Genomic DNA, 13,187 nt, shown 5'->3' with positions numbered 1-13,187 from the left:
TCAAACTCTGGTTATATGGAGAAAAAGGGTTTTGAGCATCTGAAGCATTTAAAGAATGCCATTTAAGCATCTAGTTTTGCAAGTGAGGAAGCAGGAGAACACAAGATGATTGTATCTCTCTTGTGCTGTTTCTCAGTAAAATCTCTCTTCCTGGATATCGTTATGTAAATATCTTATTAATCAAGACAGAAAGTGCTGAAAAAAATACACTTTCTAAGTTAATTTATTCTTTACAGTGCTGGGTGGGAAATGGTTTTGTGCTTTAATACAGTATTTTGCAATACATCTTTTTGCAGTGATGGAAATGTTTTATATCTGCTCTATTCAATATGGTAGTCACTGGCTGCATGTGGTTATTGAACAGGTGAAATGTAGTTAGTGCAACAGAGGAAATGAATAATTAATTTTATGTAATTTAAATTTAAATCAATTAGCCACATGTAGTCAGTGGCTACCTTATTGAATAACACATCTTTAATAGTTTTACCATTATTTCGAACCATTATAATAAGTTTGTGAAGCATTGTAGGTGTTTACCCATTAGTCAAATTCATTTCATTGAAGAATAACTATTAGATGATGAAGAACTTACAATCTTGGAATATAATAATAAGAAAAAAATAAAAACTGTGCATTGAGAGACATTTTTCAATTTCTTTCAGAGAATAAAATTAAAAACTTCAATACGGTGGAACCCTTAGAATAGCACGATCTGGGCTGAGGACCTGGCTTTGACACTAACCATCTATTAACCAGGGATAAGTCACTTTTGGTGGTCTTAGTCACTTGATATTCATGATAAGGGCATTGGAATAAATGATTTTCTTTGTTCTTACTGTAGATAAATTATATGAATTTTGTCTGTCTTATATTCAGAATCAAATACTATTTTCCCCTTCATATCTTAATAATGTGTTATAAGCATCCAGTGCCAGATACATTGTAGCTTCTTAATAAGTATTTGTGGAATGAGTGGATGTACTTTTGTCTGCCTGAATCAATAGTTTCCTTCACTGCCCGTTCTTAGAGTTTGATGTTTTTCACACTCAGACGTGAACAAAGTTTTTAATCATGGATGGCTTTGACACAGGAGAGATATTTTGCTACACAATGGTAGGCAATCACTGAGCACACCCTTTTGCTCTCAAGTTGCTAAAAGGGTCTACTTCCAAATGGCCAAGGAAGTGTGAGATTCCAGAACTTGGCTGACCTTCCCAAAGCAAACCACTCAGGATGCTCCCAAAGGTCTGGATCAGGTGCACCAAGGTGATGATAGGAAGGCAGGAGAGGGGCCAGAATGTAAGCCTTAATTAACTGCCTGGGACACTCATCATATATGGCTTCTCAGAAGAGGAGTTTCCATACCTCAGCGATATGAACTACCTTGATCACTAAAGTCCAGAATAATTAAACTTTCTTTAATATTCTGACACTTATTATATATTCTCTTATTAGATATTTAACATTTTACCCTCTTGGGGATATAATTAACTTTTAATGTGTTGATGTCTTTTTAATCCAATGAAACTGTTAACTTTAGTAAGGACAGAAGTGCTCTACTTCTATTCCTGGAACACCGTCCTCTGTGTCTCACAAACCCCAGCCCAGTGTACCCTACCCTCCCACAATCAAACCTATGGGGAAATGCTGTCTACACCAAAAAGTACTGTACAGACATCAGTAGGTGTTATTATGGTATTAATTGACAATGTAGGTAATTTAATAATTACCCTTATTTCTGGTACATACTCTCCTCCAGGAACACTGCAGCTGGTTAAAATTTTCCAGGCTCACTATAGATGCCCTGAAATCTTCGCAGAATTTTTAGGACTTTAATTCTATAAGAATATCTAAGGAAAATTCATTATACTTTTCGCTGAGAAGAGATGATATTAAAAATTAATGACCATTTCAGTCCTCTGGGATGTAACATAATTCAGCGCAGGGGAGGCGGTCTGTCACTTTCTTTTTCAAGGGCAATTCACAACAACACTTTGAGTGAAATAAATCCCCGAAGCTTGATGTTCTTCTCCCCGTTGTAGAATGTGAGTGTTGACATATCCTTTTAAAAGTAGCAGTATTTCATTTTAAATTAATGCATGTGTTTGCAAAAAAAAAAAAAAAAAAAAAGAAGCAGTGTGTGGTAAAACCTATATAGATGTTCATATCCTTTACTTCCATGAATTTCACAACTAAAACTGTTCTTAAAGAAATAGCTCAATAGAAAAAAGAAATCTAAGGGAATGGATATCTTACTTGTGCCTTATCTACGATAAAAACAGCAATTGAAAACAATTTAGATGCACCATATTAGGGAAATGCTTAAAAAAATTATATTATGCTAGCAAGAAACTACATTAGTAAGATGTTAACGGTTAGTATTTTAAAGCCTATACACATACATGGAAAAATGTTTATGCCATAAAGTCAAGTTAAAAAAAAAAAAAGCAGAATACAATGTTTGTACTCAGTGCATGAGATGTTTATGCATAAATGACAGTAGCATTTCACAAATGGAAAGAGTTGTTTTACCGGGTAGAAGGTGTATATTTTGTAAAGAGCACAGGCTTTGGATTATAACGAAGTTTGAATTCCAACTCTGCCACAGGCTGTGTGACACTGGCAAATTATGGAACATCTCTGAATATCCATTTTCTTATTACCTGAATTTTTTGGTAAAAATTAAATAAGCAAATCCACTTAAAGAGCCTTGGATGTCTAGGAGCTCAGCACCATTATTTCCCTTTCTCCTTACTAAATACTTCAGACTTTGTTGGGGTAAGAAATTTTATTCAGATTGATTGATTTTTATGGGAATTTCAATATTCTTGTTTTTGACCCAAATAAGATTTTTTAGCAGGCTATTAGAAGTTAATGGTTAATGTGATAACTCTTCTGTAATTGGTTAATGATCTTTATATTTGAGTGTATTTCAAAAGTATATTAAATATCCTGGATTGGAGGTCAATTTATATATACAATTGAAAATGTAACAGTAAGAATGGTATCTATTTGTGATGATTAACTGTATGGGTCAACTTGATGGTCCTCAGGGGGCCCAGATTAAACATTATTACTGGTTATGTCTGAGGTTGTATCCAGATGAGATTAGTGTTTGGATTAGAGATTCAGTAAAGTGCATTGCTCTCCTCAGTGTGGGTGGGTATCATCCAATCCATTGAGGGTCTAAATCAGCGGTGTCCAAACTGCCGCCCGCAATCCATTTTTAATTGGCCCGCAGCAAATTCCAAAAACATATTTAGTTTACTTAAATAAACCAGGTGAGGCAATACGTACTTCACCTCGAGTGAGTGGCCCGGCTGTTTGTGTATTTTACCACATATGGCCCTTGGTGAAAACCGTTGAAAAAAGTTTTCAACTGGTCTAATAGTTTTCACCTGGTCTAAACACCCCTGTTCTAAATAGATCAAATGGTGGACAACAAAGAAATGTATCCCTTTTCATCCCTTTTTCCTGCGTTAGTGTTTGAACTGGGATATCTCATTTCATCTCATCTTTTCTGGTCCTTGCGTTGGGATTTATGCCATAGGCTCCCATGGTTTTCAGGCATTTGGACTTGAGCTGAATTACACCATCAGCTTTCTTGGGTCTCCAGCTTGCAGATGGCAGATCATAGGACTTCTCAGCTTCCATAATTGCATAAGCCAATTTCTCATAATAAATCTCTATCTATCTATCTATCTATCTATCTATCTATCTATCTATCTATCTATCTATCTAATCTTCTATAGCTTCTGTGTTTCTGAACACTGACCAATATAGATTTGGGTACTGAGAGTGTGAAATTGTTTCTTTAATTAGATTTAAAGGTTCTAATGACTCTATTTTTGGTAGTAAAGAGAACACTGATGGTACACAGTGTGAATGGTTTATAGAATACAAAATATCTGCATTGGATACTCCTATTCAATTATTCGTAAGAAACAAGTAGCTAGGTGATACTTTCAAAAATTTTTGAAAAATAAATGAAAATAATGACATTGACTGATTGTTCTTAGTGTTGCTGGCAAAATGGCAAAAAACAAAGATGAGCCCAGGTATTCAAATTCCCACATCAATCGCTGCCTAAATGACCTAAGAACTTCCATTATTTGAGCCCTGAAGGACCCTTACCTCCCGTAGCCACAGGGCTGAAATTGCTGCAAATCAGATTCAAAACCTCATTATGGGACTTGTTGAACTACAATGCAAGTTGAACTTCCCAGCTCAAAGGGTGCCCGCTGATAAAGTGCAGGCCCTTATTGGAAAGAATGGGATCATACATTGGGATAGTGACCTGTGTGAAGACTTTAATGACGCTAAGGACATTGAGCCATTAAATTCTGTCATTCTTCTTTACCGGTCTCCCCATCCCCAGCATAATTGGCTTCCCCACCCATAGTAACATTGGCCTTACCACTTCTGTCTGAAGGGAGAAACTCTACATTGTCTATGAAAACTATGATGGCCTCCCTTGAGGTAGCCATGCAAGACAATGCTGATTCTCCTCAGGACTGACCAGCACCACCACCACCATCTTTGCTTCTAGACCTATATAACTAGATTCAAGTCCCAGTAGGACCCTAAAGGTGCGGTATGATGTGTGACCAATGAGAAGGTGTGTTACCCTCCAAAAGAACTACTGGAGTTTTCTATAATAATTTATACACATAGAAATTGAGGGAACATGTATGGGAAAGGATACTAAGGGTGTGGGATCGTGGTAGAAGGAACATAAAGTTAGATCAGGCTGAATTTATTGACATGGACTCACTAAGCAAAAACTGTAAGAGTTTCTTTTGTTGGCTGACTAAAACATGGATTGAAAAATGACGTACTGTGTGTGAATTAGAAATGCTGCACATGCTTTGGTTTAATGTAAAGGAAGGGACTCAAAAGCTTAGGGAGATTGGAATGTTAGAGTGGATTTGTCGTTTAAGGCATACTTACCCACACTGGGAAGGTCTGTAAGAAATATCTTTCATTAATACTGTGAGAAATAAATTTGTGAGAGGAGCCCCAGCATCCTTGAAAGTGTCTGTGATTGCTCTTGTCGTAAGATAGACTTCACAGTGGGAACTGCAGTCCCTGAATTGAGAAACCTAAATGCAATTGGAGTAATTGGATCCCAGGGTGGCCTGAGCCAAGTGATAGCACCAACTGCCAAAGGTAAGGTGGGCGTGTTTACTGTGATGGACGGCAGAGTCAAAGCAGCCTTCGGAATAATCTGACTCAAGCCCATTTATGACATTGGTTAATTAATGTTGATGTTCCTGAAAATTAAATAGATAGGAAGCCTACTAAATTCTTGCTTAATCTGTATCAGCAGAAAAATTCTAGGTCAAGTGAACAAGTCTAACCTGAATCAAAAATCAGACAGTCATGGCCCCATCAATCAATTCCCAGACTTGAACTAGTTTACAGACCAGGAACCCTTTGAATGAAGGGGAAGCTGGGTCCCCTTGAGGTAGGATCCCAGTACACTATTAAAAAATGTATACTGCCAATCTTTCTCTCAGCCTTCCATGAAGGGACGTATGACCTTTTTACCAGGGTAATGGTATGGGAGGGGGGAAATAAAATAATCAGAACTTTCAGGGATTATTGGACACAGGCTCTAAACTGATGTGAATTACAAGAGACTCAAAACATCACTGTGGTCCACCAGTCAGAGTAGGAGCTTATGGAGATCAGATAATCAATGGAGTTTTAGCTCAGGTTCAACTTACAGTGGGCCCAGTGGGGCCCTGAACACGTCCTATGGTTATTTCCCAGCTAGTTCTAAGATACATAATTGAAATAAACATACTGAGTAGATGGCAGAATTCTCACATTGGTCCCCTGACCTATGGAATAAGGGCTATTATGGTGGGGAAGGCCAAGTGGAAACCTTTAGAACTGCTCCTATCTAGCAAAATAGTAAATCAAAAGCACTCCCACGTTCCTGGAGGAATGAGGCAGAGCTCAGTGCCACGATCAAGGACTTGAAGGATGCAGAAGTGATGATTCCCACCGCATCGCCATTCTACTCTCCCATTTGGGCCCTGGGCAAAAGACAGACGGATTTTGGAGAGTGACAGTGGATTATTGAAAGTTTAACCATGTGGTGATTCCACTTGCATCTGCTGTACCAGTTGTAGTTTCATTGCTTGAGAAGATTAACACTTCCCTGGTACCTGGTATGTAGCTACTGATCCGGCAAATGCCTTTCTTTCCCCATCCCTGTCCATGAGGTCTGCCAAAACCAGCTTGCTTCCAGCTGGCATTTTCCTTCCACGAGGTATCACTCTGGTCCATTACATTGGTGACATTATGCTGATTGGCCTAGTGAGCAACAAGTAGCAACTACTGTAGACTTACTGGTAAGACATTTTATATGTCAGATGGTGGGAAATAAATCTGATTAAAATTCATGGGCCTTCTGCCTTAGTGAGATTTCTAGAGATCCACTGGTGTGGGGCATATAGAGCTATACCTTGTAGGTGAAGGATAGGTTGTTGCATCTGACACCTCCTACAGCCCCAAAAGAGGCATGATGCCTATTGTTTCTCTTTGAATTTGGGAGGCAACATTCCTCCCTTGGATGTGATGCTTCAGTCCAGCCCATGTACCAAGTGACCCAAGAAACTTCTAGTTTTGAGTGGAGTCCAGAACAAGAGAAAGCTCTACACCAGGTCCAGGCTGCTGTGCAAGCTTCCCTACCACTTGGACCATATGATCCAGGAGATCCAAGACTGCCACCTGGCCACTTGGGGCTGCTCATGCTTCTGAATCAACAGGCAAAGTGAAATACCTTAGCTTAATACAGGGTAAGGGTTTCAAAAAAGGGAGGCAAGGCAAAGGAATACAAAAGCAAAAAAGGGATTCAAAGAAGGGAGTTACCGTACTGTCTGGAGTGATAGATCCTGACAGATCCTGATAGATCCAATTTACCAAGGGTAAATTGGACTGCTGCTCTGCAATGGAAGTAGGGAAGAGGGTGTCTGGAATACAGGCGATGCCTAAGGCATCTCTTAGTATTAGCATGCCCTGTGACTGAGGTCAATGGAAAACTACAACAACACAGCCCAGGTAGGACTGCTAATGGCCCAGATCCTTCAGGAATGGAGGTTTGAGTCACCCTACCAGGTAAAGAACCACGACCAGCTGAGGTGCTTGGTGAAGGCAAAGGGAAAGAGTAATGGAAGAAGGAAGTTGCAAATACCAGCTATGACCATGTGATTAGTTACAGAAATAAAGACTGTAATTTTCATAAACATTTTCTTCTTATTTTGCCATAAATACATGTGTGTGTGTATAGGATTTCTTTCCTCTCTGAATCTGTTATCATGTAGTATAAGACGCATTGACTTTATATCATAGCGTTTAAGTATTACTAATTGTACATCATCGTATTCAAGTTACAGAATATCAAGGAGAACAGTGAACATCACTCAAGAAATTTACCTTCTCTTCTGAGGAAGGGGTTAGTGAATTGTCGGTTGTATACAGGATAGTTGTATCATGTGAGGCAGAATTATGACCTTGTTATTGTCTTTACTTGGAGATTAAGTATGGTTTAAGAAGACGTATACGGGTGCCAAGTTGATAAGGGGTGGACTCATGACTGTTAATTTTATGTGTCAGGTTGCCTGGCTGTGGGTGCCCAGATTAGACATTATTTCTGGGTGTGTGGATGAGAGTGGGTGGGCATCATCCAATCTGCAGGTTCTGTTTCTCTCGAGAACCTGATACATAACTGATCTCAGCTAAGCACTGATGCAATGTACATTCATTTCCTTCATATTATGGATGTTAAGTTTTGAAAAACTTATTTTGTACTTTCTATTAACCTTTTGGGAGTTCCTTCCCATGGACTTGAGGATGGAATGTCTCCCAAATATAAGGCTACGCAGGATACCCAGAAACTCACTACATAGTATACATTAGTGTTTAAAAGCAATTGCTCTTTTAAATGCAAAAAGAAGGGTGACACTGGACAGAGTGACTTTTGCCACTTGGCAGTAGGGGCCAGAGAAGACAAGGGAAAGATCAAGCAAGAGTATTAAAATTCTTTGTCAAGGGAGGCAATGCCTTGTACCCATGCTTAATTACAAAAGGAAGTTAGGAACAAATGCATGCATATTATTGCATGTATTAATGTAGAGTTTAATTAGTTTGGAGTAAATTAATGGCTGCTTGCAATATTTCTGGCAATTTGTTATAAGATGTGTGATTTTAAATTGGTTTCTTGAAAATGCTGGATAAAACATTTTAATTCACACATTGCTTTAGGAATTGACTTGGGGATAATAAAATATAATGAAATGTTTTACCTCAGATGGATGTAAGTTCTATTTGCTCTGCAATTTTTTTTTAACTTGAATGCAAATAATGAGAACACTGTTAGGATATTAGAAGAGCTGTAACTCTTTATAAGTTACTCATCTCTCTCACCACTGGGCAAACTATAGCTATTCTAAAATTCTATTTTCTTGTAACAGTAGTGAACAAGGAAAATCCTCTAAGCCTCTTTTATAAAAAAAAATTATGTGAAACTGAAAAGCAAGGAGATATAAAAATCTGTCGACTCAGCAAAGAAATTACCATAAGAGTAGAAATCAGGACTTTGGCCCACTAAGAAGATTTCCTTGACTTCTCAGCTAGTTTGTGATAGCAACAAGATTACATATGACCAGTTGTCAAATGGAAATGTGTCAGTTATTTATTTATTTTTTTAAAGATTTTACTGGGGAAGGGGAACAGGACTTTATTGGGGGAACAGTGTATACTTCCAGGACTTTTTTCTGTCAAGTTGTTGTCCTTTCAATCTTAGTTGTGGAGGGTGCCGTTCAGCTTCAAGTTGTTGTCCTTTCAGTCTTAGTTGTGTCGGGCGCAGCTCAGCTCCGGGTCCGGTTGCTGTTGCCGTTGCTAGTTGCAGGGGGCACAGCCCACCATCCCTTGCGGGAGTTGAACCAGCAACCTTGTGGTTGAGAGGATGCGCTCCAACCAACTGAGCCATCCGGGAGCTCAGCAGCAGCTCAGTTCAAGGTGCCGTGTTCAATCTTAGTTGCAGGGGGCGCTGCCCACCATCCCTTGCGGGACTCGAGGAATTGACCTGGCAACCTTGTGGTTGAGAGCCCACTGGCCCATGTGGGAATCGAACCGGCAGCCTTTGGAGTTAGGAGCATGGAGCTCTAATCGCCTGAGCCACCGGGCTGGCCTGTGTCAGTTATTTTACCTAACATGAAAATTAACTGCAAGTAATTCTGGGGGGCGGTGGTGGGGGGAGTGATAGTTATTCTTCCAAGGTAGCCAAGAAAAATAAAGCAAAAGTATTTCTTAGCATATTATTTTTAGATTTGTTAATATTATTTCCCTGCTCTGACAGGAAAATAATGTATCTGGGATCATTTCAAACAAAAGGAGTTCTAAGCATATGAAACCATTCAAAGAACATAGAGACCCTCCATCTCATGAAATTAGAGTGGTATTGGCTCTTCTTCCTTCCTTGCTTGTTGGATGTTCATTTCCTTTTGGCTTTTTTCATTCCAACTAAAATTTTTCAGCTTTTAGGAAGAGATTCACTCACAATTACCTCACTCTCCATTTGGAAACTTCCTTTGCTATTATTATTGTTATTATTATTTGCAGTTGATTAGGCAACATAGCCTAAAAAAGAATTGTTGACTAGGTTATGACCCAGATACTCAGAATTTATGCCAAATTACCAATCATATTAGTATTGGCAAAGCAATGTATTTTTCCTCCAAGACCTCTGTTTTACCTTTCTGTGATTTTTTCCCACGTTTTATGGATTCCTTTCTGAGTTATCTAATCTCCTTATGTCAATTCTTTTCTCTCACATTCAACCAGAAATACATTTCTGAGAAAAAGCCTTTTCTAAATCCACCACCCTTGTGTTTGTTCTCACTGAAGTTTGTACTTCTATTATAGAGCTAACCATATTATATATTGCAATTTTTTACACATGGATTTGATTCTCCCATTAGACTGTGAGCTTCTTAAAAAGAACTGCATTTTATTCTTTTTGTAGCTTTGTTATATTCATGCACACAGTAGGTACTCAACATGTGTTGACTTGTTTAAACTAAGGTGTAAATGACTAACAAAAGTCATTTTTTCACTGGTAATACATTTGAACAAGTGGTTATAGAGTTCATCTTGGGGACTTGAGCATTAGTAAGTAAAATGACTAGGTTTTCTTTTCTTATTTTGCGTTTAATCAGTGGAGCCATTTTGGCACATCTAAAATCACATCACGAGAGTATCTTCCTCTTCTGATTACCTCTAAAGCCATCTATGCATTCCTGATTTTTTATTTCCACTCTCTCTCCAGCAGTTTCAGTCCTGGTTATTAGCTGGAAACTTAGAGACCTTTTGGGAGTGGGGTGAGGTATGTCTTCTTTTGTTTCTTTTATTTGTATTTGTTAGTCTGGTATGCTTTATTTAATGAGTACATTGTTAGTTTTAAAATTAACAATCGTTTTTAAGTATTCAGTAGTAATATCTATAACATAAACAGTAATTATTTATAGTATATAAAATATATAATAGTATCCTTTAGAATCATACTATGTGTTCTGAAATCCAATAATTCTAATTGAAATAATTGGTAATCCTGCTGCTTTCTAACAATTTGGTCCTAAAGCTTCACATTTTAGAAACACAAACAAAAGGTGTATCACTGAAGGAAGTTGTTGAGGGTTCTGGAGTTTAACCTAACTGCAGATGGCTACAAAAGAAAATGACCAGTGCCTGCAGAATCACAGGAATCACAGGAAACCTTGGGAAGACCGTACAGTAAATATTAAAAAGGGAGAAATCAGAAGAAAACAAATGGCATCTTTTCAGAACTTTGTCAACTGTTCCCACAAACCAAGTCTTTTTCAAAGTTGCACAAGTGCTTGGAATAAATCTGAAACAATTATTTTCAGAGTTGAAAGGCTTCAGAGTATACGTGATGCTTCCTAAAACAAGAAGCCTGCATTTATACCATAAACTGGCCCTCTTTCCAAAATCTCTTATTAGGAAAAAAAGAAAAAATAATAAAAAAAAAAATGTTAAGAGTCATGAAAAATTCACATGCGGCTAATAAACATAAAACTACCAAACACACAAAAAAAATCTCAAAAGCAATTTCATATATTTCTAGGCCTGAGACGTTCCTTATCAGAAATAAAGAGTCTACACCATAGAAAAGACAACATTACAACATACTAGTATTAAAATCTGCTGCTGTATTTTAGTTCTTATTCTATTTCATTCCTATTATTTATATAGCCTGCTTCCTACAAATTAAAAGGCACCTTTAGGAGGCTTAGACAAAAAGTGTCTCCAAAGCTGGTTTAAAATAATTTTTTATTGCCTAGGATATATTTTTTTCTTGTGGCTTGTGCTTTATTTTTCTTGTTTTCTTTTTTAATAACTATAAATTCAAGCTTAAGGAAGCTTACCTTTGTCTTGAAAAACAAAACAAAACAATTAAACTTGTATATCATTTGCTAAACTGATCTTGTTTTAAGAGAGAGATGGGAGTTATCCTGCAAGAGTAAAATTTATACTATGAATGATGCAGGTCTAAGTCTGGTGGTACTAAAAGGAGACAATAGCATTGTGACAAAATTATTATCTGCTGGTGGCATTTGCGGTAAAGAAGCCCTCGCAAATTTCTAAAAACAGTAAACTCTGTTAGGAAATTCTAAAGTGTCTTACTGGCCAGAAAAGGAATAGGGTTAGTAAAATGCCTCAACAGAGTTTGAATAAAATGCTGGATTTAAGAGTTACTGGAGCTTGGGTATGTAAAAATAGGGTTGTAAGTTGGGTCATGCTTATAATGGTTTCAAGTTCAAATAAACTACTGTGACAATATACCACTTCACAGGTCACACGCTTTCCCAGGGGCCTTCTTTCCTTCAGTAGGTGCTGGCAGAAGGTGTGCTCAATATAGATGCCCGGTCACAAAACAAAAACATAAGAAAGGCAGACAGAAGGAATGAACACCTAAAGAAATTCTGCAGAGAAAATACCCCCTTTCTTCATGGCTCCACTTTTCCTCATGCTTAAAGAAATGGCACGTTTAGGGTGCCTGAAGTAGAACTCCTTAGGTGTAATGTTTTCAGGCCTACTGGGCCAGTCTACACTTTTCTTCAAAGCATCAGTTTCTTCTCTCTTTCTACAACTTCTTCTTCCGACTGAGAGCTACGGTCCCTGCTGGTGTGCATTTCCACATCAAACATAATTTGTCCATCTTCTTATGGGGAAGGGCTGTCACAGTGAGAGCAGCCTCTTGAACTACTCTGTCCCGATTCATGTTGTATATCCAAGAGAATCTTCTCCATGTCTCCATTGTGGATGGAGGATGAGGAAGGGATGTGTTCCAGCCCCCCATTTTCCGCACTGCCATTATCATTGCCATTGGTGCTGTTCATGGATAGCTCCACCCAGGGACTGTTGAGGCCGGCTGGCTGTGGCAAAGCCTGTTCCCCTTCCTCACAGTTGTTATTGTTGTGCAGGGGTGGCAGCTGTTCTACTAAATGAGACGACATTGTCGGGCGGCTGGAAGAACTGTGGTGGCAGCTGGACCGTCTCCAGTTCTACGGCAGCAACACAACAAGTCGAGTCCCCAGCCCCTTGTTTCCCTTTTTCACAAAGACTTTTCTTTAATACTATTTAAATACCTCACTGCCACCCTCTCAATGTGGCAGGGAAGGTAATATAATATGGTATCATTTTTTTAAAAATTAAAGTTCAGAGATTCTGAGTTCCTTGAATTTATTAAGATGGAAAACCAGATTTTATATATCCCACCTCTTCGTCCTCCAACTTCAGTACTCTTTCATCCCATAACTTTACACAGCATGTCATTATCTTAGGATATTTTCTGAGTAAGCTTAGAGGTCAAATACATGGTATTGGACACTATAGAATGGTCTAGTTCAATAATGCTGCATTTCAAATCTAAAAGATCTTCATGCCCATCAACAGACTAGGTCTACTTACCTAAGTTTAAATAGTTTATTAATTTAATTGATTTGTCAGTACAACTGATCTCTTTAGGTATAGTGATTAAAATAATTTGTAGGCGTGAAGATTAAATCTATGGCCATATTAAATTGTGCCATAATCCATAGACTCATTTTGGTATGCTTAATACCAGGTACATTTATATGACAACAGTTAAATTG

The 13,187-nt window shown here is 38.1% G+C and overlaps 1 pseudogene; it reads right to left on the bottom strand.

Moving 5' to 3' along the window:
• Positions 1-11,915: 11,915 nt before the first annotated feature.
• Positions 11,916-12,548, bottom strand: LOC117038119 (BCL2/adenovirus E1B 19 kDa protein-interacting protein 3-like; annotated as a pseudogene).
• Between the last annotated feature and the right edge of the window lie 639 nt (positions 12,549-13,187).

Source organism: Rhinolophus ferrumequinum, chromosome 2 (assembly GCF_004115265.2).
Source record: "Rhinolophus ferrumequinum isolate MPI-CBG mRhiFer1 chromosome 2, mRhiFer1_v1.p, whole genome shotgun sequence".
Lineage (NCBI taxonomy): Eukaryota > Metazoa > Chordata > Mammalia > Chiroptera > Rhinolophidae > Rhinolophus > Rhinolophus ferrumequinum.
The sequence above is the reverse complement of the archived record's forward strand: the minus strand, read 5'-3'. Positions and strand labels throughout refer to the sequence as shown.